Below are 7332 nucleotides of genomic sequence, written 5' to 3'. Positions count from 1 at the left end.
ATTCGAAAAAGATAGGGCTCATCCCAGTAGTAATCCAAACAATCCCGTTTGAGCTTCTTTCTTTGGTTTGAAGAGAACTCATTCGGTACAATGCCGCTCACAAGATAGTTGGCTAGATTGGCGAACCATGGCATCCCAGTCATTGAAATGGATAGGAGTTGCTCATCGAGAAATGAATCATTGATATCAAGGCCATCATGTGGCCTCCCCTCCTCCTTCAAACAGGACAATTGGTCCGCCACTTGATTTTCACTACCCTTGCGGTCTCGTATCTCTAGATCAAACTCTTGCAGAAGAAGCACCTACTACATCAACCTTGCCTTAGAATCTTTCTTGCTCATCAAATACCGAAGTGCCTCATGGTCGGTATGCACAATCACCTTAGTACCCATCAAATACGGCCGGAACTTCTCCATGGCAAACACAATATCAAGTAGCTCCTTTTCGGTCACTGTGTAGTTGACCTGGGCATCATTCATGGTCTCGCTAGTATAGTAGATCGGATGGAATATTTTTTTGATTCTTTGCCCCAACACCGCTCCAACCGCAACATCAATAGCATCACACATGAGCTCAAAAGGCAAGCTCCAATCTGGTGCGGTGATAATAGGAGTAGTAGTCAAGTTGAACTTAAGCAACTCGAATGCCTTCATACAATCTTCACTGAAATGGAACTTGGCATCCTTCTCCAAAAGTTTAAACAAAGGGTTTACCACCTTGGAAAAGTCCTTGATAAATCGGCGATAAAAACCCGCATGACCCAAGAAGCTCCTCACTCCCTTCATGGATGTAGGAGGAGGGAGTTTGTAGATCAGCTCAATCTTAGCTTGGTCAACCTCAATACCATGTTTTGAAATTTTGTGGCCGAGGATAATGCCTTCCTAAACCTTGAAGTGACACTTTTCCCAGTTCAACACCAAATTGGTCTCCTCACATCTAGCCAATACCCTATACAAATTGTTCAAACACTCTTCAAACGAGTTCCCAACCATGGAAAAATCATCCATAAAAACATAAAGAATGTCCTCCACCATGTCGGTTAAAATAGCCATCATACACCGTTGAAAAGTCGCCGGTGCATTACACAACCCAAAAGGCATCCTTGAAAACGAGAAAGTACCATAAGGACATGTGAAAGTGGTCTTCTCTTGGTCCTCGGGAGCAATAAGAATTTGGTTATAGCCGGAGTATCCATCAAGGAAGCAATAAAAAGCACGCCCGGCCGACCTATCAAGCATTTGGCAAGAAACGGAAGCAGGAAATGAACTTTTCGAGTAACTTTGTTGAGGTTCCTATAGTCCATGCACACTCTCCACCCGATGACGGTTCTTGTTGGAATTAATTGATTCTTGTCATTTGTCACCACAGTCATGCCTCCTTTCTTTGGGACACATTGCACCGGAGAGGTCCACGAGCTATCAGAAATGGTGTACACAACCCCGTCATCTAACCACTTGATTATCCACTTCTTCACCAGCTCCTGCATTGCTTCATTTAATCTTCTTTGATGTTGAAGGGAGGGTTTGGCACCCTCCTCCAAGATAATCTTGTACATGCAAAAGGCGGGGCTTATGCCCCGGATATCCGCCAAAGTCCAAACGATTGCTCTTTTCCTCCTTCGTAGCACCTCCAAAGTGGACTCTACCTGCATGTTAGTTAAGCACGAAGAAAGGATAACTGGTAAAGTAGAGGAAGGGCCAAAGAATTCATACCTGAGGTGCGGTGGCAGTAGCTTTAACCCCAAGGTAGAAGGCTCCTCGATTGAGGGCTTTGTTGGAGGAGTCTTCCGGTTTTCAAGATCCAAAGATAGCTTTTGGGGCTCATAAGTGTGAGCACGTGATTTTTGCCCCATATGAATTACTCCAACAAATTCAAAACAAAAATAATTTCTCCTTTGCTTGCAACTTTGTGGATTTTTGTGGCATTTTTTGTTATTGTTTTCATTTGCCTGTGCATGTTTATTTTATTTTAATTAATGAAAAATACAAAACAAATATGTGCATTTGCATCTAGGATTTGATTTAGGTTTATAGGATTAATTGGTAATTAAGTTATTTTATAAAAAGGGAAAAATCACAAAAATAGTTTAATTTGCACCTTTTTCATTTTAACTTTTTTTAGTTTGTTTTTAATTAATTGTGATAATTTTTATTTAGGTTTAATTAGTATTTTTTCAGGTTAATTTAGTTTTATGATTTAACTTTGATTTTTAGTTTAATTTTGAAAAAACAGGGAAGAAAAGGAATTAAAATAGAAATAAGAGAAATTGAAGAGAAAGGAAAAGAATTTCTATCAGATTTGGGCCGGTCCTTATTTCTCCTACCCAAGCCCAGTGATTTGCCCCCAAAACCCGCCCAATTCTAGCCCAAAACCAACCCAGATCCGCCTTTAACCCGATCCAGCCTTTCTTTGACCCAGACGACATCGTTTTTCTTTCAATTCAAAGAAATCTTGGCCCTTCATTGTATCTGACCCAACGGACTAGAACTTAGGACATCCTAAGTATAAGAGTGTCCGAACCCTTCACCCCCCCTTCGTCTCATCTCTCTCACCCTATCTTCAGAGACTCTAACCTCTAACCCTAAACGCCGCCCCAAAAACCCACCATTATATCCGATGGCGGCGCAGCCATATACCATCCCAAACCACCCCAAATTAACACCACATAGTCACCACAACCCCCTCTTCCCTAATCTATGGTCAGTGACTCTCGAATCAGCTTTAAACTCTTCGAATTTTGAATCCGAGTTTGGCTTCTAAAGTTCGAAATCATTTTGTTAAGCCTGTTAACATGAACGACCTTGGGGTTTGTTTTCTTTTCGAGCTTTGATGTTCGAAACTAATATTGTTCATTTGTTCTTGACAAAGAACGAGGGATCAATATTAGTTTGGTCATGTCCCTGGTCGCCACTGGTTTTCAGCCTATATTGGTAAGCTTTCTTCATCTTTCTTGTCTATTTTCGTTGTTTCACCATCTGTTCCCCTTCTCTTCCTTCTACTCTTCTTCAATTAGCTTCTTCTGATGAATTTAGGAAAAGCTCAAGTTCTGAATATAGGCTTTCTTTTTTTCTTTCATTAGTTGCTTGATATTCATGATGTGCCGTGCTTTCCAGTGTTCTTTTTGATTGTGTTTGGTTTGCTCGTTTGCAATGTTTGTTTTTATTTCAGTCGTGTTAAGTTTCAGATTTTCATTTTAGTTCTCATGATTAATTTTAAATCTCTCGTTTCCTTGTTCTGGTTTCACTTCGAATCCGTTTAATTCGTAACCCCTTTTGGGGTTTGAATTTTGTTTGGGCTTTGATGGACTGGATTTGGTTGCTGATTGAATCAAAGACTAGAGAAAAATGGGTTTCATTCTAGATGGAAAGCCCAGGTTTAAGGCTGGACCTTGGGTCAACTTGACCCATAACCCAGTTGAGGTTTAGGGGTAAAAACAGGGTGGCTAAGGGGTATTTTGGGTAGTTCATCTAGGGAATCTTTTGGTAACCACCTGAAGAAGCTTCTTAGAAGCTGGAAAAGAGCTTTGCCTGGCAAGCAAGCTAAAATTTGAGGGATTGAGTAGCAAAAACAAAAATTAGAAAAGGGTAGAATTGAAAAAAATAAAATCTGATAGTTGCCCTATTGCTTGCCTATAAAGGCATCTTATTCTTGCCTTTCAAGGCAGAGATTGAAGAGATAAAAATCCAGAAAAATACTGAAACGGCTGAAACACTTTGGTAGCACTGATTTCTCTGCACTTTTCTTTGTGAATTTGCTCAAAAAACTCTATTTAGTGCTAGATTTTTGATCCTGATCATTAGGTAGAATTCCCTGAAATCTAAAGTCTACATTTGGTTGAAGAATGGTTTGATTTTTGGAACTTGAAGTTTGGTTTGAAGCTGATTGGCTTTCTGGTTTACTGTTCTATTGGATCTGGGGCTGATCTCTGCTGCTCTACTACTATTGCTCGACTTCTGCTAACCTTGCTTTGTTTCTTCTCATTTTCCAGGTATTTCCATAAGCTATGGATGGCAAATGGATGTACCCATGCATTTATGTAGTGTAAATTTAATTGAATACAAAATTGCTTTGAGTTTTGATGTATCGTTTTTCTCCTGTTCTCAGTAATACATTTGCAGTAGTTTATAGTTATGCATGTTATTTTCAGCCTTCACAGGCCTTCAGTATGCTGTAGTGAAAGATTTGTGCCCTTGGATTGAGGGGGACTGTTTAATTTCAATATAAGTATAGGGTTCAAGAGTCGAACATTGAGTGCTATACTTAGTAAGTTTGTAACCATTTGCTTGTTTTTTTTGAGTGCTGATTTGGGTTTCTGAATAGGTGCAATATGATATTGAGATGTACTGGCTTGAATGGCCTGGGCATTTTACTGAATTGACTAAGTCTGCTGAAAATTATCGATCATGGATGAAAGGCTAGAAATTAGTAATAGGTATACATATCATGATTGCAATGTGTTCCTTTCATCGAAGTGTTTAATCGATTCAGTGTTATTTAATGTTTAAGTTTGATTAACAGAAGTAATTTGGCCAGTTTGCAAAGCTGGAGCCAATGGGCTCGTCTCCTTGAGCTCAGTAATTCAAGGCGTTACTGATGGGCTTTTCATATGGTGAGCCCGACCCAAAATGCATAACAAATAGAATTAGAGGCTCAGTGGTTCGATTCGTGCTAGCTTAGTTTAAATTCAGAATTGAAAAAAAGTAATTCATCTTGTACTTCACATATCATTAGTTGGTTGACGTTTGCCTGATTTTGCAAATTGTTTGGCTTTAAGTGTTGGACTTCATGCCGGCTTAGCTAATGAATGTTTGATTTGTTGATCCAATATGCATATCTCCATGTCATTTGGGGTTTGTCAGTTCACTAAATCTTGGGCCCAAGCCTGAAGAGGCCAATAAAGGGACCGTGTATTTCACACCACTTGGGTCTGCTTGTTATACCCAGTCTTTGATTAATTGTTGATTGTTGAAACACCCCTTCGTTAATAATTGGCCGTTCAACACAAGGCCCATTAGTTGATAAATAGGTTCGGACCTTTAATAAAAATATTAGAAGTACTTTAATTTCCCTTAGTTAATTAATTGGGCTTTTCAAAAATAGATTGGGGGTGGGCTATATTAGGTAACACAAATAGTTTATGGCCCTCCGGAAATTAGTTTGAATTCCCTCTTAAAGAATGGAATGAGGTATGCCATCCATAATTAAATCACATATGGCCCTCGTATTGATTTCTTATTACTTAGATATAAAATGAAAAATGTTCGTAGTTTTGCTTTAGGCACGTTTAATATATTATCGTGGTTATGGACACGTTCGCGTGACATGATTACAATATCTAAAAAACAAAATCGGAGTATGCGTTGCGCAACTTCGGCCAAACTTTCTTAATAATAGTAAAGCGTTATTAATTGTGGACACGTTCGCGTGACACGATTTTGACGCACCAAACAAATGGGTATACGTATGCGTAACCCGTTCCAAGATAACTTTTCTTAATTAAAAGTGATGAAAGAGGCAAAAGCACATAGGTTCTAAAATGAGTAATTAAACAATTTAATAAGCCAAGTATGATCAAAGCGACCATGCTAGAACCACGAAACTCGGGAGTGCCTAACACCTTCTCCCGGGTTAACAGAATTTCTTACCCGGATTTCTGTGTTCGCAGACATAAACAGAGTCAAATCTTTCCTCGATTCGGGATTCTAAACCGGTGACTTGGGACACCATAAACTATCCCAAGTGGCGACTCTGATTTTTAAATAAATAATCCCGTTTCGATTGTCACTTCAAGTTGGAAATAACTCCCTTATATACCCTTTCGGGGGTAGTAAAAAAGGAGGTGTGGCAGCTCTGGCGACTCTGCTGGGGACAAGAATCCAGAATCTCTGGTTCAGGGTTCAAGAATTCGAGCCTGTTTTATGATTTTTACTTGGCTTCATTTATTGTTGATATTACTGTATTCTGTGAACCTTTTTTGTGCTAAATACTATCTGTTTACCGCTTTAATATTGTTGAAATGAATATAACTGTCTTCTTACGCCATCCCTCCGAGTCTTCTGAAAATGGTGCATACGTTCGCGTAGCCCGCTTTTTCTGTAGAAATTATACCAAATAGAGCGAGGCTGGGCAAGCGACAGGGCCGGGCAGACTTTAGTGCTCCCGGTACGTCGCCCCCTCCTCGGCCCCGGTTGTCCGCTCGGGTACCCCAAGTCTAGACCAAAACCCCAGGATTTAAACCTAGAAAAACAAAGCTTCATGCCGGATCCCTAGTAGGAACGTTTGTTTGTATCATGTGCATTTGACTTAGGGGACTCAACACAGGGGTTGGGTCCATCTAGGACAGGTGTACACAGAATCAAAGACCACCCTGATGCATATCTTACGTGCTACTTGTGCATTTATTTGCTTCGGGTTCGCATGCTGACCGGCTTTTGAATGGTGGGAGAAAGGTGGAAAAAGAAAATAGCAGTGTAAGGGTTAAGTGAGTTAATCACCTGTTTTGAAAGAAAAAAAACCAATGTCCAAATGGTACTGAAACTCTGCCGAATTTTTGAGAAAAATAAAAAAAAAACAAAGAAGAAAAAGGTTTTGTTTTCAAAAATATTTGGTTTTGTTTTATTTGCCAGAACTACGCCAGTTTGACTCTCACAGGGTGTGAGATACGTAGGTATCCCCTATCGGGTCCAACTTCCTTTTTGAAAAATAGCCCAGAAAGAACAAAAATTTTATTTTTATTGTAAATAAGTAGGGTCATATCCCAAATTTTAGAACGAGGTTCGGACAAGTTGCAAAGCCGGCGAAGCTTCTGTATTCCCGGTACGCTGCCCCCCCTCGGCCCGAGTTGAGGCTGAACTTTCAATCGTAAAAATCTAGAACAATAAACCCAGGTTTTAAACCTAGAATAACTCAGCCTCATGTCGAATCCCTAGTAGGCACGTTTGTTTGCATCATGTGCATTTGACTTAGGGGACTTAACACAGGGGTTGGGTCCGTCTAGGACAGGTGTACCCAGAATCAAAGACCATCCTGATGCATATTTTACGTGCTACTTGTGCATTTATTTGCTTCGGGTTCGCATGCTGACAGGCTTTTGAATGACGGGAGAAAGGTGGAAAAAGAAAATAGCAGTGTAAGGGTTAAGTGAGTTAATCACCTGTTTTGAAAGAAAAAAAAACAATGTCCAAATGGTACTGGAACTCTGCCGAATTTTGAGAAAAATAAAAAAAAACAAAGAAGAAAGGTTAGTTTACAAATAGTGTTTGTTTATACCAACTCAGGTTCTGTTGTTTGCTGCCATTGCCTTTGGACTTTATGTTGGGGAGAGGAGTTACT

This window comes from Nicotiana attenuata, unplaced genomic scaffold (genome assembly GCF_001879085.1).
Source record: "Nicotiana attenuata strain UT unplaced genomic scaffold, NIATTr2, whole genome shotgun sequence".
Taxonomy (NCBI): Eukaryota; Viridiplantae; Streptophyta; class Magnoliopsida; order Solanales; family Solanaceae; genus Nicotiana; species Nicotiana attenuata.
Note: the sequence above shows the minus strand (reverse complement) of the source record.